The following is a 24,964-nucleotide window of genomic DNA, read 5'->3' as shown; positions in this document are numbered from 1 at the left end:
AAGGCTCAATTGTATTCAAGACAAATAATATCTTTAATGGTGGGTGCCTCCTTTTTGAGGCACCACTCCTTGAAGATATCTTGGATACAACGGAGTATCAGAATGGATATATGGAGACAAGACAAGAAATTGAAGTATAATCCATGTCCTATGCTATTCTATAATATAAGCAAACTGCAAACTTCCAACTGAATTTGTCATTCCCCTGATGCTGGCATTTATTTGGCAGGATGCATTCCTCCAAGATTTCCTTTCAAACAATAATTTCTTGATTAACGTGAAGCTTCACACAAAACTATATAGTTGGAACTGGATGAATAAATAACAGCAACATAGTGTTAACCTCAAAAGGATATCACAACCTTACTAAATTATTGCAAAGTAAACAGTACATTCTTCATATGAAAGTGTACTGGAAAAGGGCTCATTCTGCCAAACGATGCTTTTTTTTGACAATGAAGAAATGTTCTATTTTTAAGAGAAGGGAATTTAAAGTTCTTAGGGATGGCATTGATCAACTACCATCTTTTTGATTCTACATTTACCTCAGTAGTATATTGAAAAATAAAAGAAAATTGTAGATGGAGGCAATTGGAACAGACAATAATATCTCCTGAAAATGAATTTCATGCTTGCTAGTAAATAATCAGTTGTAAAGTCTTCAATCGATACAGGCACTGGAATTTCCAAAATTAAGGTTGGGACAACTTGTTCACAATATTGGTAAAATTGATTATTTCTTTCTTTCTCTCTTGTCTGTACATTCCATTCCATTTCTGTTCCGCTCATTGATTTTCCTGTATATTTCTGCCTGATGCTATCTCCAACAATTTCCATCAAAATTTTCTCCATTTATATTTTTAAATGTTTTTTTCTCACTGAACTCTCCTTTACCATTTCTATCTATCCACAATGATAGCCCTTTCCTCCATTGTATTTCTCTCTTCTGCCGGCTGTCTCATGCTTTTTACAGAAGTTTCACCTACCATTGCAACAACGTTGGAGTGGCTGTGTAGGGGCAACCATGGCAAAATGATATTCCACTAACTGCACTGCTGGCATGATGCAAGAAATATTTTTCAATCGCACAAGAGGTCAGACACCAAAAGAACACAGACAATAGAACACCAATAATCACACAGAAAGCAAAAAAAAAACTGACAAAAGGATGGTACACACTCTAGCTTAAAAAGTGATCACAATGCCAAATGGAATTGTGGTGTTAAGAAAGAGTAAGTTGACTTTAATGCACTTTTGAGAATTTGTAATCAAACAGAATGATCCACGACCCATGCTTCTAAATGGAGGTCAGTCTTGCAGGGAAAACTATTTCCATGTAGAGTAGACATTTTCACTAAGATCTCTTGAAGGGACAAAGGGTTGCATTTTTATATATAGTGTCTGAAATGTTTGGACTGTGGAGAAGAAAGATACACAGATATGTGTCAATAAAGGGCTGAGATCCATAGATGAGGAAATGTTATTCGGTGTTGATGCACTAAAATTGAGAGTTGGTGGAGTATAGTTTAGCATATCTGCCAAGCCTGTGAGTGACAGAAAAACATTCATGGAAAAAACTTGCCACATTCCCCTGTGTCAGGACTCCTCAGTTGCATCTGTCACAACTGAAGCTGTGCTGGCCGCTGTACTTCATTCATCTTAGTTTCTCTCTCCACAGGGTCTAATCAGCCCCAGTCCACACAACCTATAAGTGTCTGATGGCATATTGCTGGGGACTGGCAGCTGGAGCCTCCAATGTGTGAGTAAATTCAAAGTCAGCATTTTAAAGATACACAGACATTGGGTTGGTTCCACATAAGGCTCCTTAATATATAGGCATGAATTATTTTTCAGCAAGGCAATGCCAAATACAAGTTCAAGTTCAAGTTTATTGTCATTCAACTGCACATATGTATACAGCTAAACAAAACAACGTTCCTCTGGGACCAAGATGCAAAACACATACAGCACATAAAATAATATAGACACTACAATATTAACAGTATACTGTGCCTATTGAAAATTTCAAGTTATAAGTAACTGATTGATTGCCTCAAGAGAAAGACCATAATTTTCAGTTGATCAGATAATGACCCAATTTACAAATAAATTTATAATAGCTTAACATAATACACACAAAATGCTGGAGGAGCTCATAAGGTCAGGTAGCATTTATGGAAAAGAGTAAACAGTCAATATTTTGGGCCAAAACCTTTCTTCAGGAAGAAAAAAAAAGATGATTAAGTCAGAATAAGAAGACTGGGGGGTGGGGGGGGAGACGAAGAAGTACAGGGTAGCAGGTAATAGAGGGGAGGGGGAAGGAATGAAGTAAATAGCCAGGAAGTTGATTGGTGAAAGAGATAAAGGACTGGAGAAGGGGGAATCTGACAGGAGAGGACTAAAGGCCATGGAAGAAAGGGAAGAGGGAGGAGCACCATAGGGCAGGTAGGAGACAAGGTGAGAGAGGGAAATGGAAATAGCGAGTGCTGAAGATGGGGGGGGGGGGGGGAGAAATCATTGTTCATGCCGTCAGGTTGGAGGCTACCCAGATGGAATATAAGGTGTCGCTCCTCAAACCTGAGTGTAGCCTCATCGCAGCGGAAGAGAAGGCCATGTACTGACATGTCGGAATGGGAATGGGAAGTAGAATTAAAATAGGTGGCCACCGGCAGATCCCACTTTTTCTGGCGGATGAAGCAGTAGGTGCTTGGCGAAGTGGTCTCCCAATCTAATTCGGATCTTAGCGATACACCGCAGGCCACACTGGGAGCACCAGGCACGGTATATGACCCCAAAAGACTCACAGGAAAATTGTCGCCTCACCTAGAAGGGTTGTTTCGGGCATTGAATGGTAGTGAGGGAGGAGGTGTAGGGGCAGGTGTGGCACTTGTTTTGCTTGCAATGATGAGTGCCAGGAGGGAGATCAGTGGGAAGGGACAAATGTACAAGGGAGTCACATAGGGAGTGATCTTTGCGGAATGCGGAAAGTGAAGGGGAACGAAGGATGTGCTTGGTGCTGGGATCCCGTTAGAGATGGCGGAAGTTATGTTGAATAATGGTGGGATGGTAGGTGAGGACAAGAGGAACCCTATTCCTGGTGGGGCGGTGGATGGATGGGAAGATGGCAGACATGGAAGGGATGTGGGCGAGGGCTGCGTTGATGGTGGAGGAAGGAAGGCTCCTTTCTTTGAAGGAGAAGGACATCTCAATATTTCTGGAATGAAAAGCCTCATCCTGAGAGCAGATGCGGTGGAGACAGAGGAATTGAGAGAAGGGAATGGCATTTTTACAAGTGACAGGATAGGAAGAGGTATAGTCCAGGTAGTTTTGAGAATTATTGGGTTTATAAAATACATCACTAGATAAACTATCTCTAGAGACAGAGACAGAGAGATTGAGAAAGGGGAGGGAGGTGTCAGAAATGAAAGGGCAAAGTGAAAGTTGGAAGTAAAGATTAAGTTGCTGGGCTCAGCATGGGTGCAGGAAGCAGCACCATTTCAGTTGTCGATGGAGAGTAGGAAAAGTTGGGGAGGGATACCAGTGTAGGCTTGAAACAGAGACTGTTCCATGTTGCCGACAAAAAGGCAGGCATAGCTGGGACTCATGTGAGTGGCCATGGCTACACCGTTGGTTTGAAGGAAGTGGAAGGAACCAAATGAAAATTATTAAGAGTGAGGACCAGTTTCACCAGATGGAGAAGAGCGGTGGTGGTGGGGGGGAACTGTTTATAATCGGATAATGGCTTTCTCCTCAAAATATATGCTAACTCTGATGATCGTACAATTAAGATTTTGCCTGATATGTGAATATAGAACATTACAGCACAGTACAGGTCCTTTAGCTTACGATACTATGCTAACCTTTTAATCTACTCTAATATCAATCTAACCCTTCCTCCTACATACTCCTCTATTTTTCTATCATCCATGTGCCTCTAATGTACTTGTTTGTATTGAATGGCTCTGCAATTGTTTAATCCTTTTCAAAACCAACTTGTTTTACTTACATTTTTTAATTTTATTGTTACATAAGACATTAATTTCTTTTCTTCACAAACAACAGGAACTCTGCAGATGCTGGAAATTCAAGCAACACACATCAAAGTTGCTGGTGAACGCAGCAGGCCGGGCAGCTTTTCTTTTCTTCATTTGATAAAATCGTAAGCAGTTCTGAAAGATCAAGGGCTCAGGCAGTGTCAATGTGTGGGAGAGGAGAGGGTAACACTTGCTGTGAGGAAATCCTGTTGGCATTTCAAATCGCTCATTTCATGATGAAAAAGTCACACACTCAAGAAATCCAGCTGCACACTTCTTCAAAAAATATCTAAGTTGATCTGACAAATTATGGAAGTCAGGGAAATGTTAAATAATTTTAATTATTTTTCTCCCTGAAACAAACCCTTTTTCACCTCTTTGTCAATAGGAAATTAGCAAAATTCAGTCGAAATTGAAAGCCAGATCCATGACTCATGGCTGCAATCTGTCCTAGTTCAATCTGTGAATTCCAGTTCCTAGTTCCCTGAGGCAAGTTGCAAAATGATGTCCACTAACACTTCTCAAAGAGGTGAAAGCCAGTTCTTATCAACTACTTAAGAGCATGAAAGCACATTCAGTGGTTGCAACAAGTAGACTTGGTGGAAGAAAGCCACAACTTATTGTCTAAATTATTTTAATGATTTTGATATGATAAAATGATATAACGATGTTGATATCAAGAAGGAGGAGGTGTTGGAGCTCCTGGGTTAAGGTGGATAAGCCCTCAGGACCTAATAGATCTATCCCAAGTTGTCGAGAGGGGCAAGAAGGAAGATTGCTGGACCCTTGACAGAGATCTCTGTATCCTCTTTAGCCAAAGTTAAGGTCCCAGACAACTAGTGAAAAGCCAATGTTTCTTCTTTGTATAAGAAGGACAATAGAGACAAACAAGAAACAATAAACTAGTGATCCTTTTTCAGTAGTAGGGAAATTATGGAGAAGACTATAACGGATAGGATGGACAACATAGACAAGTTAGGGATGACCAGCATGGTTTTACGTGAGGGAGGTCAAATCTTACAGACTTGATTGAGTTTTTGAGGAGGTGATGGTAGGGTAGCAGCAGTCGCATACATAGCCTTTGATAAAGCTTTCTGCAAGGTTCCATCTAATAGTCTAATCCAGAAGATTAAGGCTCATAGGACATATGAAGATTTACTAGGTGAATTCAAAATTGGTTTGGGTGAAATGGTGCTTTTCTGACTGGAGGTCTCTGAACAGTGATGCTCTGCAAGGATGAGTGCTGGGACCTCTGTTGTTTATACAAATATACATGATATACTGTATATGAATGTAGGTGGGCTGACTAGTAAATTTGAACATAACACTAAAATCCAAAGCTTCTTGAAAATGGCAACACACATAGATGCGATGGTAAGGAAGGCATACAGTATGTTTGCCTTCATTGATTGGGGCAATGAGTATAAAAATCAGGAAGTCACGTTGAGATGTATAAAACTGTGGTGAGTCACATTTGGAGTATTAGGTGCAATTCTGGTCAGCACATTTGTGAAAGTATGTGGAAGATTTGGAGAGGGTACAGAGGAGGTTTAGTGGGCCAAAGGGCTTATCCCTGTACTGTTCTGCTCTACATTTACTTTTCAGAAGACTATTCACAAAGCCAAGATCTTTTTAGAGAGGAGGAAGTCAAAGAGGTGATTTGACCAAGATATTTAGGATCACTGATTTAGGATCATATCATCTCTCATGTCCTCTCACACCCTAAAGCACTCTACAGCCAATTTTTCTGTTTTACTGGAGGAAATATGTGAATTATTTTTAACATAATATGCAATGTAACTACAGTCACATTGTATTGAATAGCCCTGATGGAGGGTTAGATATTGGCCAGGATTCCCTGCTCTTCTCCCAACTAATGCCACGAGACCTAATGTGCTCACCAAAGGGAACAGACATGTTCATCTCCTACACTGACTGATGCCATAGGTCAGTAGCCTGACACTACCTCTTCAGCAATAATGTGCTAATCCAAATATTTGATCTTAAGTCCAAGGTGTGATTTACAACTCACAACTTTCTGACTCTGGGCCAGAAATACTACCAACTGAACGACAGTTAACGCATAATAGATACTGAGACACAGGGTGGAGTGAATTCAGTTTCTCGTAGCTAAAAGGCCAGTAAACCATAAGTCAAATTTAATATGCTTGGAAAAGAGCTTGACATTCAAGCAATAGATATTTAGTATTTAGAATATATCATTTGATAGGATGATGGATAACAATTCTACAATTGTTTTGAAAAGGGAGCTGGATTAATAAAGAGAAAAGGGATGGGAAAAACCACAACAAAAAATAAAACATGGTTTGGCTATGTTTTGGGCAAGCCAGGATTTAGTAAGCCAGCACTTTTGCCCTGATAACACCAGCAGCTTAATGAGTATTAATGATGAGAACTTTATAATCTTTTAAGGACCCGGACCCAAATCCATGTCCTTATCCAATAATACAGCAACCAAGGCTTCCTCATCTCATCCATAACACAACTAAAAGAAATTACTGACAACTGTTTTGTTGAATAAAGCTGGAAAAAGGCATGACTTTTCCTTCAGTGTTCATGGGGCTTGTAAAGCTGATATGTTATCTTACATTTAGCTCTCAACAGGCTAATTCAATATTTATATGGTTTTCAACCTGCTGCATTATTCATTCTGACAAGCTTTTCACCCCTCTTATCCCGTTGCTTTGTTTGATAACTTGTTCTGAGTATGAACCAGACTTTTTGAAACATTCACACTGTATTTGATCCAATTACAGACTGTAAGAACATAAGACCTAGAGGCAGAATTTGGCCATTTAGCCCATTGAGTCTGCTCCACCATTCCACTATGATTCATTATCCCCCTCAATCCCATTCTCCTGCATTCTCTCCATAAATTTTGACAACTTTACTCAACAAAATATTATCAATCTCCACTTTAAATATACCCAGTGATTTGGACCTCACGGCCATCTGTGGCATTGAATCCCACAGATTCACCAACGTCTGGCTAAAGAAATTCCTCCTCATCTTTATTCCAAAGAAAAGTCCTTCTATTCTGAGGCTGTGCCCTCTGGTCTAAGACTCCTCCACTATAGGAAACATCCTCTCCACATCCACTCTACCTAGACATTTTACTCTCAATATAATTCGTGAACTTCCTCAGCTTTATAGATGGGTAGCATTATTAGAACTGCTTTTTTCCCCCTTGGTAATAATTTCCCAAATCCACTGTGGCTAAAATAATCCTCTAGCCTTTTTTACCTGCAGACTTGATTATTACAATTCACTCCTCACCAATCTCCCAATCTCTCATCTTCCACACTCCATAAGGTTAAACTCATCCAAAACACTGTTTCAAAAATTCAATGTCATAGCATGTTTTGTTCAAAAATTTCCCTGACCAAGCACTTAGTCACTTATCCTAAAAACTGCTTACAATGTTGGTTGTCAAAATTTCTTTAATAATGATTTTGTAAAGTGCATAGAATTGTTTTACTTCAGTTTATAGATCAAACTACTATAGGCTGTTTTTGATGCTGTAAACTCATTTTGCTTTGCTGTGCCAAATTCCCCCATGCTCCCTCCACTAAAGCAGAAGCAAGCTATAAATAATACACTAAGCTAAACTCCTATACTTAAACAAATTTAGTCAATGGTTAGATGATGCACACTAGTAATAATCAAAATTAAGAATTCCATTTTTTGAACTGCAGATTTGTGTTTTTATGGATGATTTTATCTGTCGATGATAGCAGCTCTTCCCAATATAACAGAAATATATATTTTATGGGCCTACCCATGATCATTCCTTTCTCAATTTCAATGCTGCAATCTTTATGTGTACAGGTAATGAAGAAGATTGAAAGCAGTGTGTAACTTAAGCTCTTATAACTCTGAAGTGACCTAATAGTAAATGAATTTTTTTTAGTGTTGCATGATTGATTTGTCTGTGAATATTTTTTGGGATGAAAGCCACTTTTGGGTGGTGAATTTATGGAATTTGTTCCCACCTGCAGCAGTGGAGGCCAAGTCATTGGGTGTATTTAAGGCAGAGATTGATGGGTATTTGAGTAGCCAGGGCATCAAAGGTTATGGTGAGAAGGTAGGGGTGTGGGACTAAATGGGAGAATGGATCAGCTCATGATAAAATGGCAGAGCAGACTCGATGGGCCGAATGGCCGACTTCTGCTCCTTTGTCTTATGGTCTTATGGTTTAATATAACAATGATGACAATTTCACTACGTTTAATTTGTTCAGATAGAAATCAGTCTTTTCTAGAGATATAATTCTTTGTTATTTCCTAGCAATCAGCTCTTGATTATTGATAGGACTTTAAAATCAAACAACAATTGTTACAACTGACTCATGTACTTTTTAAACTTACACTTAAGAAATTTAACTCTTCTCGAAGGGAGCCTTAGGTCCCACACCACCAGATTCAGGAACAATTGTTACCCTTCAAACATCAGTCTCCTGAACCAGCGAGAATAACTTCATTCAACTCAACACTGAACTGATTCCACACTCCAAGGACTCTGCAACTCATGTTATCAGTATAACTAATTAATTAATTGTTACTTATTTATTTTGGATTTGCACAGTTTGTCTTCTTTCGCACATTGGTTGGTTGTCAGTCTTTGGGCGTAGTTTTTCATTGATTCTATTGCATTTCTCTGATTTACTGTGTATGCCTTCAAGAAAATGAATCTCAGTGCATAGTATATTGTAAATACGAGAAAATCTGCAGATGCTTGAAATCCAAGGCAACACACACAAGTCACTGGAGGAACTCAGTAGGCTAGGCAGCATCTATGGAAAGGAGCTGTGACAAGAATACACATAGATTAAGATGTAGCTGTCCTGTGCTGGCACCAGTGGGATCAGCAGTTGGTCTGCCACCTGTCTTCAGGAGAGAGAGAGATAAGGAAAACAATGGAGCAGCATTTGGAGATGTTAATGAAGGGACGGGAGAGAGTAATGGAAGGAGAGCTGTCAAGTTCGGCTCCCCCTTTGAACCCTGAACTGTTTGAAGTGATGGACAGGCGATACCCCAGCAGGGGGATAAAAAGGAACAGGTTTGCTAAGGCAGGACACACACGACACCCGAGGTAATGAGACCCTGGAAGCGGTGCGTCTCTTAAAAGTTGGTGGGAAGTTTTGGAAGGCCGGTTTGCGGGACCGGGCCATAGACGCACAGAGTGGAAAGGCACGATCGGCGGGAACCTGGTGTGTGTCCACCCTTGCCTGGGTGCCAGGTTCACCGCAGGGAAACGATCGTATCTGGAAATGGAGGGGTCATGGTCGGTGACGTCAGATGACATCACAAAGGACTCGCCCGAAAGCTGACTGCGAAGGTCTGTGTGGAAGCCGTTTTGAATATTCATTCGTTTTTGCTCTCTCTCTCTCCTTCTCCCACACTGTCCATCTCCCACGGCAGCGATTACTGCGAACTGAGCTGAACTAAATTGAACTGAACTTTGCGTCACTTTGAAACTGGTCATTTACCCCTAGATAACGATAGAGCTTGATTGATCCTGTTATCTTAATTCTGTGCACATATGTGTTTATCATTGCTGAACTGTTGCATTTATTAACCTTTTGATTAGAGTACTGTGTTGCTTGTTTCTTTAATAAAACTTTCTTAGTTCTAGTAACCCAGACTCCAACTGAGTGATCCATTTCTGCTGGTTTGGCAACCCAGTTACGGGGTACGTAACATAAGTGGGGTTCTTGTCCGCGATTTTGAACGCTAAATTTGGGACGGAGTAAATTGATTGGGTCAAAATTCCCGAAAGAAAGAAAAGACAAACAGCAGAAATGGAGGCTGAGGAAATTATAAAGGCGCCAACCTTGGAGGCATTAGAGGATGCCAGGAAATTGGAATTGGTAGCTGTGGCCAAACGGTTGAATCTTGCTAAGGAGAAGTCGACAATGAGGAGAGAGGAGATACACAGAGCTATCGTAGAGCACTATGTATCTAAAGGTGTGTTTCCCCAAGGCGAGCTGGAGGTGGTGTCTATTGAAAAACCTGCTGGAGATGCGGTACAGGTGCAGCTTGAAAAACTGAGACTCGAGCACGAGTTCCGGGTACGGCAGTTGGAGCGAGAAGATAAGGAGAGAGAGTTAGAAAGGCAAGAGAGAGAGAGAGAGAGACAGTTGGAGCGAGAGGAGAAACAGAGGGAAAGGGAATTCGAGCTGGAGAAGTTAAAGATAAGGGCAGAGCAGGGGCCTGTGCCGAACCAAGGTTGAGGGTTCCGGGCGACCCAGGAGGTTAGGCTGGTTCCCCCATTTGACGATACCGATGTGGATCGGTACTTTCTCCATTTCGAAAAAGTTGCTACGAGTCAGGACAGGCTGAGGGATAAGTGGGCTGTTTTGCTTCAGAGTGTACTGAAAGGGAAAGCCCAACAAGCTTACTCAGCTTTGTCCACGGAAGATGCCCAGAGGTATGAGGTGGTGAAAGAGGCCATCCTCAGGATTTATGAGTTGGTCCCGGAGGCATACCGGCAGAGGTTCCGGAATGCAAGGAAGCAGTGGGACCGCACGTATTTAGAGTTTGCCCGTGAGATGCAGACATATTGTGAGCGTTGGTGTGCCTCGAAGGGGGTAGGGGGGATTATGACAGACTGCTACAGCTGATCCTGATTGAGCAGTTTAAAGGTTGTGTCCCTGAGGGTATGAGACCCTGCCTAGATGAGAAAGAGGCAGCCACGTTAGCCGCAACAGCTAAGTTAGCGGATGAGTATGCGTTGACGCATAAAATGAAGTTTGCCCCGAGTAAAGGCTACCAGAAGGGTAGTCAGGACGGCGGGGAGAGTCCGCCAGAAAAGTCAGAAAGTAAGCCGGGGACTAGTGAGATGGATAAGGTAGACCGGGAGCAGTCTGGTAGGAAGTCTCCTGGGGTTGTCTGTTATAATTGCGGGAAAGTCAGACACTTTGTGTCCAGGTGCTTGGCCCCAAAGAAGGAGACGGGAAAAGGAAAAACGGCGATTTTAACTGGCTGTATTGAGCTGGTAAACGAACCGCTAGGAAAGGACAGGTCTGCCAAAGTACAGGAAGGGTGCGAGAGGTTTATCTTGGCCGGATTGGTGTCAGTGAAGGAGGGGTTAAAACCAGTTCCAGTGCGGATCTGGAGAGACACGGGAGTGTGTCAGTCGCTAATACTGAAGAGTGTATTAGAGTTTAGCTCAGAGACCCAGACTGGGGAGGTCAAGGTTGAAGGTACTGGGGAAGGGACAGAGTCAGTCCCTTTGCACTAGATACACTTACAAAGCAACCTGGTCTCTGGACTAGTCACGATCGGGGTGAGGTCCGAATTACCGATGAAAGGCGTGGAAGTCTTGCTCGGTAATGACCTCGCCGGGTGAATCGTGTTTGAAGCAGTGAGATTGACAGGTCAGCCTGCCAGCATTGAGGCCCCGCCCATGGACTCACAGGTTCATCACGGGACTGCGGTAGTAAATTTAGCTGAGATGTTTCTGCCAGCCTTGTACGAGAAGCGGGTAGAAAGTGAAAAGAAGGAGTGTAGTGAGACAAGAGGTAGTGAGGGAGCTGAGACAGACGTAACATTAGCCAGGAAAGAACTTGTGCAGACGCAGGAGCGAGACGAGGGGCTGATGGTTTTGGCAGAGACAGCTCTCTCTGACACAGACTTAACAAGGGAACTAGTAGGCTATTGTGTGGAGGAGGAAGTGCTAAGGAAGAAAAGAAAACTAAGTACAGTACCCGCAGCTGAGGAATGGGGGGTGGTGCAAAAGAGTTATGAGGATGAGATTTTTAACCTGGCCCCCAAGGTACCCCCGGTGGACATTTTGCGGTGCTGGAGGAAACATTTGGTGGAATCATGAAAGAGGTTTACCGGCTGCCCAGGAGGAAGGATGTTATTGATTATGGCCGACGCGAACTGAGACGGTCACAGGCTTTTGATATGCTAACAAACCTAGTCGGTGTTAGCGCGGAAATCAATGAAGCTAGGGTCCCCTGATAAGAGAAAAAAACCATTTTGAAAAGATGAGTATGGTATCGACCAGATACAAGAAGGCTATTGTTTTGGCCAGCTCTGCTGATAAGGTCTCTCCCTTAATCCCCGAACAAAACGACTCTTTAGGAGAAGTAATTAAACGACTCGCACACGTGTGTTTGATTATCCCGAGGCGATGCAAAGAACTGGGACGTTGGGTGGTGTCTGTTACACTCGGTAGCCTAGCGAGCACCATCCCTATAGAATCAGTAATTCAGCGACTAAAGGGCTGACGAACACAGAGGTGTGTATTGGCAATGTAATACGGCTGTCTGAAGCCAGCTTGATAGTGAACCCTAAAAAAAATGAGTTCGGCCACACGAAGGTCACTTACCTGGGAATTGTGGTGACACAGGGGCAGCTGGCAGCGATGCAAGCTAAAGTGCGGGCTATCTCTGACATCCCAACCCCGACAGACAAGAGGGCCCTCAGAAGGCTCTTGGAGATGGTGGGGTACTGTAGGAAGTTTTGCAATAACTCTGCGGTTACTACCCCTCCCCCTCCTACTAAGCCCTTGCGAGAGAAAACTAAGTCGGAATGAGGCGACCCTTGTTATTGTGGTCCGGGACAAAACCAAATGAGAGGTTACATTGACGCAATCCATCAGTGTTTTTGGCCACTATGAAGTTTGCTAAGTTGGAGCCTGGTCTAAGGGATTATTAATAACACATATAAAAGGAACAGAAAATGTGATGGCTGACTGTCTGTCAGGTGTTGACAACTTCAAACTTGCTGTATTAGCCAAATAGCTGATAAAGATGTATATTTGTGTGTATCCAATAATGTATTCATGTTGTTTGTGTATGTATTCATGTTTGTAATTTTTACCCCCGCTAAAAATCCTTAAAGGGGGCAAGTGTGACAAGAATACACATAGATTAAGATGTAGCTGTCCTGTGCTGGCACCAGTGGGATCAGCAGTTGGTCTGCCACCTGTCTTCAGGAGAGAGAGAGATAAGGAAAACAATGGAGCAGCATTCGGAGATGTGTAATGAAGGGACGGGAGAGAGAGTAACAGAAGGAGAGCTGTCAAGTTCGGCTCCCCCTTTGAACCCTGAACTGTTTGAAGTGATGGACAAGCGATACCCCAGCAGGGGGATAAAAAGGGAGAGGTTCGCTAAGGCAGGACACACACGACACCCGAGGTAATGAGACCCTGGAAGCGGTGCGTCTCTCACAAGTCGGTGGGAAGTTTTGGAAGGCCGGTTTGCGGGACCGGGCCATAGACGCACAGGGTGGAAAGGCACGATTGGCGGGAACCTGGAGTGTGTCCACCCTTGCCTGGGTGCCAGGTTCACCGCAGGGAAACGATCGTATCTGGAAACGGAGGGGTCACGGTTGGTGACCTCAGATGACATCACAAAGGACTCGCCCGAAAGCTGACTGCGAAGGTCTGTGTGGAAGCCGTTTTGCATATTCATTCGTTTTTGCTCTCTCTCTCCTTCCCCCACACTGTCCATCTCCCACGGCAGTGATTACTGCGAACTAACTGAATTGAACTAAATTGAACTGAACTTTGTCTCACTTTGAAACTGGTCATTTACCCCTAGACAACGATAGAGCTTGATTGATCCTGTTATCTTAATTCTGTGCACATGTGTGTTTATCATTGCTGAACTGTTGTATTTATTAACCTTTTGATTAGAGTACTGCGTTGCTTGTTTCTTTAATAAAACTTTCTTAGTTCTAGTAACCCAGACTCCAACTGAGTGATCCATTTCTGCTGGTTTGGCAACCCAGTTATGGGGTACGTAACAGAGCAAACAGTCAATGTTTCTGACCGAGACTCTTCATCAGGGTCTGATGAAGGGTCTCAGTCTGGAACATCGACTATTACTCTTGTCCATAGATGCTGCCTATCCTGCTGAGTTCCTCCAGCAAGTTGTGTGTGTTGCTTTGTATCGTATATGGTAATATTTCTTTTCATAATAAGTTTACTCTAACTTTGAATTTTATGGACTGAGTATTAAAAATTGAGTAAATTACAAATATAAAATCAGGTTCATAGCCTTCTTTATTTTTCTTCTAACCTTTGATGTTTTTTGGAGAGAAATGCAGCAAAGTGTTTTTACATTCTAAACCAGAACTCATCACAAGTTAACCATTTAGAGCAGCATTATTTTAGTCCCCATACTAAGTGCAGAGTTAGCTCAAAATTTGGTCATATAGTATGACAAGCACATTTGTCATCACACTCTCTCTGAACTATTCTGCAATCAGTGTTTTCTCATGATAGTCCTTAAAATAGACAGCAATGCTGTTGTGTCACAAGGGTGCAAAAATGAGAAAGAATTGCAACCCAAATTAGACTCATTTGAAAAGTGCACTTTTAAAACAGATTCAAGCAGGACAACTAAATGGCACAATACATAATAAGGCATTGTGCATGCTGAGCTAAAGCTGGAAGTTCTCTTGTGAAGCATCACATTTTAGTGCATTACCTAAGTGAATTTTATCTAAAATCCAATAATTGAATTCAATCCTAACCTTTCTGCTCATAAGCCACATGTCAGAAATGTATGCACTGAGGTATGTGCACTTTGCCAGGTGATGTAAATCATTTCAAAGCCCTCCCCACCATTAAGTACATTTACATGGAGCACCTGCCTGAAGGAAACAGCATCCATCATCACACTCCCACCATCCAAGCTATGCCCTCTTCTTGCTACTGCCACTTACAGGAGGTACAGAAGCCTTTGGTCCCACACCACCAGGTTCAGGGACAGTCATTACTCTTCAACCATCAGTCTCCTGAACCAATGTATATAACTTCATTCACCATAACTCTGAACTGTTAATATGATGTACAGACTCACTTTCAAGGACACTTTCCAACTTGTGTTCTCAGTATTACTTATATTTGCAGTTTGTCTTACTTTGTACATTGATGTTTGTCAGTCTGTTTTTCATATATAGTTTATCGTAAAGTTCTATTGTATTTAATTTTTATTCCTGTAAATGCCTGCAAGAAAATGAATCTCAAGGTAGTATATAGTAACATAGACAACATACCCAAACTGCTAGAGGAACTCAACAGGCCAGGCAGCATTTATGGAAAAGAGTACAGTCGAGGTTTTGGGCCGAGACACTTCGGTGAATGAAAAGTCTCGCCCTGAAACATTGACTGTACTCTTTTCCATAGATGCTACCTAGCCTGCTGAATTCCTCCAGCATTTTGTGTGTGTTGCATGGATTTCCGATATCTGCGGATTTTCTTTTGTTTGTGATATAGTAACGTAGGCATACTTTGATAATCTTTAAATTGAATGTTGAATTCATTGTGGAGTTGATACTTATTTACAGTAAAAGGAACCTGTTTTATCTGGTTTGATGGTCCATAATGACTATGAGCCCTGACTTCCATAAGACCAAACACTATTTCGAAAATGCAATAGACCCTTTGCCCTTTAGGCTAAAAGTCATTGGCACTGGCAGAGTTGCCTTAATCTGTCACAGCTCAGCACACCAGTGATTGTTTTGGTTGTGGGACAGGAACTAGTAAATTTAGTGGTCACATGGAACAACAAAATAAGTCTAACTTTAGACTGATTTTTCTTGAAAGAAAATAGTCAGGGGTGAGGTTGTTTCAATACCATCTCCAAGCTTTTTGCCCTTTGGATCAGACCATTGCGGTCAGGTTCCAGTGCCCAAGTGTCCAAGGTGTTCATCTTTCTGCAAGTGAATCCTTCTTTCCTCCTTTGGCTATTTACTTCAGATTCACTCTCACCCCCATATTTCACTCATCATAGGAATGATCTATTCCTGAAAGTTGTGTCTGTTTGCAGACTGGGCACGTTCAAGAATGAGTGACAGATGTTTGGATTCAGGCAGGAAAATAGATGAAGCAAAGCACCAGCTTTTCTTAACAACACCACGAACATGAGGTGCCATACGCATGCTTCTGTTAAGATACAAACAAACCAGGTGTCCACTTTGGTGCTGTAAACAATCGTCTTCTCAGCCAGGCTGGGCAACAGGCCTTACGAATGTTCTCAGAGTCAAAAAAGTGGTAAGTCACCTTTTAATAATGAAAATAGTTTAAAATTAAAAGTTGAAGCTCATCAAGCATTAACCTAAGGGTATTTGCTTTAGGGTAAGCACAAATCTCTACCGAACAAAAGCAAAACTGATGCATAAAAATGTCATTCTGTTGCACAGTTTCTTCAGCCACCCAATCGCAGATCACAGACCCCGCTATTACTGGACACTTGGGCACTGGAACCTGACCACAATGGTCTGATCCAAGGGCGAAAAGCTTGGAAATGGTATTGAAACAACCTCACCCCTGACTCACTCCCTTACTCACTCTTCCTTCAGTTAGTCCTGACGAAGGGTCTCGGCCTGAAACGTCGACTGCACCTCTTCCTACAGATGCTGCTTGGCCTGCTGCGTTCTCCAGCAACTTTGATGTGTGTCACCCCTGACTATTTTCTTTCAAGAAAAATCAATCTAAAGTAAGACTTATTTTGTTATTCCATGTGACCACTAAATTGTGTTTGGTCTTATGGAAGTCAGGGCTCATAGCTCATAGTCACTCACCTTACCTGAGTGGGTAGGACCATCCAAAGGATCACAGCTCAGTGTTCAACACAATAATACCCTTAGTTCTAATCAACATCTCCCAAAACCTGGGCCTCTGTATCTTCTTCTGCGACTAGGTCATTGACTTCCTCACTGGGAGATAATAGTGAATGTGGATTGCAAGTAACATCTTCTCCACACTGATAATCAGCATTGGTGCACCTCAAGAATGCGTGCCTAGCCCACTGCTCTACTCTCTACACTCATGACTGTGTGGCTAGGCACAGCTCAAATGCCGTCTATAAATTTGCCGATGACACAACTATTGTTGACAGAATTTCAGATGGTGATGAGGAGATATACAGGAACAATATACTTCAGCTGGTTGAGTGTTGTCGCAACAACAACCTTCCACTCAATGTCAGTAAGACCAAGGACTTCAGGAAGGGGGAGCCGAGGGAATACACACCAGTCCTCATCGAGGGATCTGCAATGGAAAAGGTGAGCAGTTACAAGTTCCTGGGTGTCAACGTCTCTGAAGATCAATCCTGGGCCCAACATATTGATACAAAGAAAGCATGGCAGCAGCTATACTTCCTAGGAGTTAGAGGAGACTTGGTATGTCATCAAGAAATCTCATAAATATTTACAGATGTACCATGGAGAGCATTCTAACTGGTTGTAACTGGTATGAAGGGGCTACTGCACAGGATCAGAAAAAGCAACAGGAAGTTGTAAATGCAGCCAGCTTTATCATGGGCATTAGCCTCTCCAGCATCCAGGACACCTTCAAAGCATGGTGCCAAAAAAGAACCTCCATCATCCAGAAGAAGCTCTCGTTTCATTGCTACATCAAGGAGAAGGTACAGCAGCCTGATGACACACACTTAATGTTTCAGGAACAGCTTCTTCCCCCGTGCCATCAGAATTCTGAATGAACACTTCCTCAGTGTTTTATTTGCCCTCTTTTTGCACCACTTATTTAATTCATTTTTTATATATACTTCTTTTGTAATTTATGTTTTTTTTATTACTACCGTGCCTATAAAAAGTATTCAACCCCAACTCTTGAAAGTTTTTGTGTTTTATTGTCTTACAACATTGAATCACAGTGGATTTAATTTAGCTTTTTTGACACTGATCATCAGAAAAACTCTTTCATGTCAAAGTGAAATCAGATCACTACAAAGTGATCTAAATTAATTACAAATATAAAACACAGAATAATTGATTGCATAATAATTGATTCACCCCACCCCTTAATATGATACACCAAATCATCACTGGTGCAGCCAATTGGTTTAAGTCACATAATTAGTTAAATGGAGATCACCCATTATGCAGGCAAGTGCTTCAATTGATTCTAGTAAAAATACACCTGTATCTGGAAGGTCCAACTGCTGGTGAGTCAGTACCCTGGCAAAAACTACATCATGAAGACAAAAGAAAACTCCAAGAAACTCTGTGAAGAAGTTATTGAAAAGCACAAGTCAAGAGATGGATACAAGAAAATTTCCAAGTCACTGAATATCCCTTGGAGTAAAGTTAAGTAAATCACCAAGAAAGGAAAGAATATGGCACAGCTGTAAATCTGCCTAGAGCAGGCCATCATCAGAAACTGAGTAACTGTACAAGAAGGAGACTAGTGAAGGAGGAGTTGTAGCTGAGATGGGAGAGACTGCACATATGACAACTGTTGCCTGGGTGCTTCAACAGTTGCAGCTTTATGGGAGAGTAGCAAAGAGAAAGCCACCGTTGGAAAAAATACTCACAATAAATCTCAGCTAGAGTTTGACAGAAGGCATGTGGGAGACTCTGATGTCAGCTCGAAGAAGGTTCTATGGTCTGATGAAACTAAATTTGAGTTTTTTGGCCATCAGACACCGCATAAGCCAAACACCGCACATCATTAAAAACACATCATCCCTACTGTGAAGCATGGTGGTAGCTGCATTATGCTGTGGGGATGCTTCACTGCAGTAGGCCCTGGAAGGCTGGTGAAGGTAGAGGGTAAAATGAATGCAGCAAAATACAGGGAAATCCTGATGCTGTCTGCAAGAGAACTTTGATTTGGGAGAAGATTTGTTTTTGAGTAAGACCATGATCTCAAGCATAAAGCCAAAGTTCACAAGAATGGCTTAGAAAGAGAAAAGTTAATGTCCAAGAGTGACCAAGTCAGAATCCAGACCTCAATCCAATTGAGAATTTGTGGCTGGACATGAAAAGGGCTGTTCACTCATGATCCCCGTGCAATCTGACAGAGCTTGAGCAGTTTTGTTAAGAAGAATGGGGAAAAATTGCAGTGTCCAGATATGCAAAGCTGATAGAGATTATCCCTATAGAATTGTAATTGCTGCCAAAGCAATTAAAGCAAAAAAAAAACTGATTGAAGGGAGTAAATACTTAAGCAATCAATTATTTTGTATTTTATATTTGTAATTCATTTAGATTACTTTGTAAAGATCTGTTTTTACCTTGACATTGAAGTCTTTTTCTGTTCATCAGTGTCGAAAAAAGCCAAAGTAAATCCATTGTGATTCAATGTAAAACAATAAAAAATGAAAACATCCAAGGGGGAGGTTAATAATTTTTATTGGCACTGTATGTATTGGAATGTACTGCTGCCACGAAACAATAAATTTCATGATATAGGCCAGTGATATTAAACCTGGTTCTGATTTTGATTCCAGTCACCCCATTACAAAAGGATGTGGAGGCTTTGGAAAGGGTGCAAAATTGGTTTATCTAGATGCTGTCTGCATTAAAGGTTATAGAGATACAGAATCATAGAACAATACAGTATAGGTAAAGGCCCTTCAGACTAACATGTCCATGCCAACCATGGCGCCCATCCAGCTAGACCCAATTTCCTGCATTTAGCCCATATCTATCCAAGCTCACCCCTCAATATGATCGTGGCTGCCTTGAAGCCAGAGAGGACTTGAACTGTTCCAGTGAGATGTTGAAGATGTCTGCTTGAACTTCTGTTAACAGGATTCACAGTCCCTCAGCATCTGACCAGGTACAATATCATGCCCTGCAGCTTTATTTGGGTTGACCTCACATCAGCTGTGGCTAGAGAGAGTGCCTGTTCCTCAGGGTCTAGGGGGATATTCCTTGCTGGCACATTGTTCTGTGCCTCAAACCGAGCATATAGGACATTCAGTCTATCAGGAAGAGAAGCGCCATTGTCATCCGTGACCATATTAATCAAGTTTTGTGTACTTACATCCAAAGCATGATATAAATAACTAATGTCAAAGATCACAACACTGAACCCTGCAGCCCATGGCTAATCGCTGGCTTCCAGTTTGAGAAACAACCTTCAACTACTACTCTCTGTTTTGAGCCATTTTTGAATCTATCTAATTGGCTCTCACTGGATTCCAACCTTCCAGAGCAGCCTAACATATGAGGCCTTACTAAAGACCAAATAGACAACATCCACTGTCCGATCCTTATATAACTTTTGTTTATCTCTTCAAACAACTCTAAAAGGATTAATCAAGCACTACTTCCCACACAAAAAGCTGTACTGATTCTTCCTAATGAGACTCGGTCTATCCAAATGCTGGTAGATCCTCTCACTCAGAATTCTCTCCAGTCATCTCCCCGCTACTAATGCCAGACTGATCAGCCATAGTTCCCCAGCTTGTTCTTGCTGCTCTTGTTTAATAACATGTCTTTCCACCATGTGGTGGCTAACGATGAGTCTTTGCATTTTCTTGTCTAGACTCCTGCTCAAAGACTAAGGAAGCACTTGATCACTCCCCAGGGATTTATCCACCTTAATACACTGTAAGGCTGAAAATACCTCCTCTCTTCTAAAATGAATGTTCTCTAAATCATCTCTACTTTTCTCTTATCTCCTCAGCAACCATAATTTTCTCCTTGGTAAACATAAACAGAACAGAACAGAACAGAATAGTACAGCACATTGCAGGCCCTTCATCCCACAATGTTGTGCCGACCCTCAAACTCTGCCTCCCATATAACCCTCCGCCTTAAGTTCCTCCATATACCTGTCTAGTAGTCTCTTAAACTTCACTAGTGTATTTGCCTCCACCACTGACTCAGGCAGTACATTCCACGCACCAACCACTCTCTGAGTAAAAAACCTTCCTCTAATATCCCCCTTGAACTTCCCACCTCTTACCTTAAAGCCATGTCCTCTTGTATTGAGCCGTGGTGCCCTGGGGAAGAGGCGCTGGCTATCCACTCTATCTATTCCTCTTAATATCTTGTACACCTCTATCATGTCTGCTCTCATCCTCCTTCTCTCCAAAGAGTAAAGCCCTAGCTCCCTTAATCTCTGATCATAATGCATACTCTCTAAACCAGGCAGCATCCTGGTAAATCTTCTCGGTACCCTTTCCAATGCTTCCACATCCTTCCTATAGTGAGGCGACCAAAAATGGACACAGTACTCCGAGTGTGGCCTAACCAGAGTTTTATAGAGCTGCATCATTACATCATGACTCTCAAACCCTATTCCTCGACTTATGAAAGCCAACACCCCATAAGCTTTCTTAACTACCCTATCTACCTGTGAGGCAACTTTGAGGGATCTGTGGTCATGTACCCCCAGATCCCTCTGCTCCTCCACATTACCAAGCATCCTGCCATTTACTTTCTACTCTGCCTTGGAGTTCATCCTTCCAAAGTGTACCGCCTTACACTTCTCCGGGTTGAACTCCATCTGCCTCTTCTCAGCCCACTTCTGTAGCCTATCAATATCTCTCTGCAATCTTCGACAATCCTCTAAACTATCTACAACACCACCAACCTTTGTGTTGTCTGCAAATTTGCCAACCCACCCTTCTACCCCCACATCCAGGTCGTTAATAAAAATCACGAAAAGAAGAGGTCCCAGAACAGATCCCTGTGGGACACCACTAGTCACAACCCTCCAATCTGAATGTACTCCCTCCACCACAACCCTCTGCCTTCTGCAGGCAAGCCAATTCTGAATTCACCTGGCCAAACTTCCCTGGATCCCATGCCTTCTGAATTTCTGAATAAGCCTACCGTGTGGAACCTTGTCAAACGTCTTACTAAAATCCATGTAGATCACATCCACTGCACTACCCTCATCTATATGCCTGGTCACCTCCTCAAACAACTCTATCAGGCTTGTTAGACATGATCTGCCCTTCACAAAGCCATGCTGACTGTCCCTGATTAGACCATGATTCTCTAAATACCCATAGATCCTATCTCTAAGAATCTTTTCCAATAGCTTTCCCATCACAGATGTAAGGCTCACTGGTCTATAATTACCTGGACTATTCCTACTACCTTTTTTGAACAAGGGGACAACATTTGCCTCCCTCCAATCCTCCGGTACCATTCCCGTGGACAACGAGGACATAAAGATCCTAGCCAGAGGCTCAGCAATCTCTTCCCTCACCTCGTGGAGCAGCCTGGGGAATATTCTGTCAGGCCCCGGGGACTTATCCGTCCTAATGTATTTTAACAACTCCAACACCTCCTCTGCCTTAATATCAACATGCTCCAGAACATCAATCTCAGTCATGTTGTCCTCACTGTCATTAAGTTCCCGCTCAATGGTGAATAACGAATAGAAGAATTCATTGAGGACCTCGCTCACTTCCACAGCCTCCAGGCACATCTTCCCACCTTTATCTCCAATCGGTCCTACCTTCACTCCTATCATCCTTTTGTTCTTCACATAATTGAAGAAATATTAAAGGAGAAATATTTGTTAAAACTCTCTTCTATCTCTTGTGTCTGGAGAGATTAGCAGCCCTGTTGATCTCCAAAAGTGCCGACTCTCACTCTAGACACCCTTTAACTCTTAGTGTAGCTACAGCACATGAGGTTAGAAGCTGAGAGAAACTGGACAAACTTAGGATTGTCTTTTCTGGAGCATCAGAGGCTGAGGGAAGACCTGAAAGAAGTTTTTAAAATTACAAGAGGTATAGATAGGGTAGACAGTCAGAATCTTTGTCTTAGGGTGGAAATATCATGTGCTGGAGGACATACATTTCAGGTGACAGCAGAAAGAAGATATGAGGGAAATTATTTTTATAGGCTTAGTGGGCTGAAGGAACCTTTCCCATGCTATACTGTTCCGTATTCCATCAAGTAACTGAAAATATGTGCCTGTGGCTAGAAACATGCAAAGTCTGGAATTTAACTAAGCTCACATATAGACTTGTAAGGAGATAGAGCACAGAAACAAGCCACTTGGCCCACTGAGCTCAGGGCAATCAATCAAGCACCCATTTTTACACTAATCCAATCCTAATCTATTTTATTTTCTTTATATTTCCATCAACTCTCCCCCAAGATACTACTACTCATCTTTATACTCAGGGCAATTTACAATAGCTAATTTTCACGCACACATTTTTGGGATGTCACAAGCAATCAGAATACCAAAGGACACCTGAGAAACACCCAGGGAGAATGGGTGAACTCCACACTGAAAGCAATGAAGGTCACGATTGAACATGGGTCACTCATGTTGAGAGGCAGTATTACTATTAACTGATCCACTATGTTGTTGTGTCCATTCCACTGCCCTCAGCAGGTCTAAAATGTGAATAAAATGAGATTTCTCCCACACAACCAGCAGGTTAAAGAAGCAGAATACAAGGAGCAATGAGGAAATTCTAGGCTTTTCAAGCTCTGCTGAAAATATCAACCTGAAATCTAGAACCACTACTGATTCTCTTCTCAAAGGATTGTCATCTTGTTGTGGTGGAGAGGCTTGTGACTTCCTGAGATCACGACAGCAATGCATCAGGAGCTCGGCTCCTGGTAGGGTCACCCATGGTGGTAAGGTTAAGTCGGAGGTTCCACTCATAGAGCGATCCAATCAAGACCTCAATGGTGCAGTTGGTGGAAGATGATAACACACCACGACAGTGAAGGTGGAGGAAGGCTGCAGCAAGAAAGGGTGCCCAGTCATCTTGCATTCCATGCTACTGAACCCTGACCCTGATCGGTCAAGGACTGTGTGATGGATGCCTGTGCATCAGTCCTCCACATTAAACAAAGTCATATACAGGTTTTTCCATTACGGGAATAAACCCAACTTGAGTAAACCCAACATTATACTCAACTTGAGTGACCACACTACTACTACTAATCGCCTTCTGCTTTGTAACTTATGTAATCAATTTCTGGGGGTGTTACTTGCTCAACAACTAACTTCAAATTCCATCTGTAGAGACTGCTGTCCCTAGACCAGTCAGAGAAATTTGACCACCAGTAACATATTCTTCTTCAGAATTACTAATAAATTTAATTTTTCATTAAGGTCACCAGTAAGAGATAGAAATGTGTCACAATTGGCCTGGGAGGAAAAAGTAAAATTGATTAATCTTTTGGGATTTCTGGCCATTCAACACTGAAGTTTACCCCAGGCAATGCTTATTAGGGTGTTAATTTCACAAAAAGTTGCCATTAATGCTTCTGGTATAAGTAACCTATGTCATTTTCAATCATAATTACCAAGTCTGCGTGTAATATTGTAATGCTGTGATGTCTGCTGAAAAATATCCACAGTAACCACATCAACGCTGCAGGGCTTTAAGTAGTGGAAGGCTGATTGTATAATGTCAGCTCAATTTCACAGTGGTTACAGTGTTCGACTTTTAAGCAAATCCTGTCACATTTTACATTTACTTTGGCATAATGTTTGGGTTGGGGGCATTTCACTGAATACTCAGATATAAACGTCTCACAAACTCCTGATGCCCTTTGGTTTGATTGTCCACTCACAAGAAATAATTATAAATGAAAAGTCATTGACTGTTCTGCTTGTCATCAGAAACCTGAAAATAATTGCCCTGAATACTCTATAATTGAAGCAAATAACTCATTGATTTTTAATGGAACAGCTATTAATACTTTTGCTTAAATCAATGTAACATCCTATAAATCATAGGTCTTGGTGAGCAGATAAATAATAGCCCATGGAAGATGAGTCCGAATACAATTCAAACATGAAAAAATAAATGTCAGTGTGAATGACCTGAAATGTCAATGTCATCAAACACAGCAGCACAGCAAAGGGTTGTGGGAAACTGAGAATTTGATTTAAAAACTGGATTGTTTATATATGTGTAGTGCAATATAAAATGCTATCAAAATGAGACTTCGGTGATTATCCTTAGGAACTGCAACAATCAAAGTACCAAAAATAAAGTAAAATATCACAAGCAAGACTTTAGGAGTGTAAGCAAACACAGAATCAGAATCAGGTTCAATATTACCGGCATATGTTGTGAAATTTGTTGTTATGCATCAGCAGTACATTGCAATACACAATAATAAAAAACTGTAAATTACAGTAAATGTATATAAATAAGTTAAATTAAATAAAATAGAGCAAAAAGACAGAAAAAGTAGTGT

The 24,964-nt window shown here is 41.8% G+C and overlaps 1 protein-coding gene across 1 annotated transcript in view; it reads right to left on the bottom strand.

The window, feature by feature from the left end:
• ctnna2 (catenin (cadherin-associated protein), alpha 2) overlaps positions 1–24,964 on the bottom strand; it is a 1,304,830-nt gene that overhangs the window by 36,963 nt on the left and 1,242,903 nt on the right. The gene's annotated exons all lie outside the window — the stretch shown is intronic.

Source organism: Mobula birostris, chromosome 4 (assembly GCF_030028105.1).
Source record: "Mobula birostris isolate sMobBir1 chromosome 4, sMobBir1.hap1, whole genome shotgun sequence".
Lineage (NCBI taxonomy): Eukaryota > Metazoa > Chordata > Chondrichthyes > Myliobatiformes > Myliobatidae > Mobula > Mobula birostris.
Note: the sequence above shows the minus strand (reverse complement) of the source record. Positions and strands in the feature narration are given on the sequence as shown.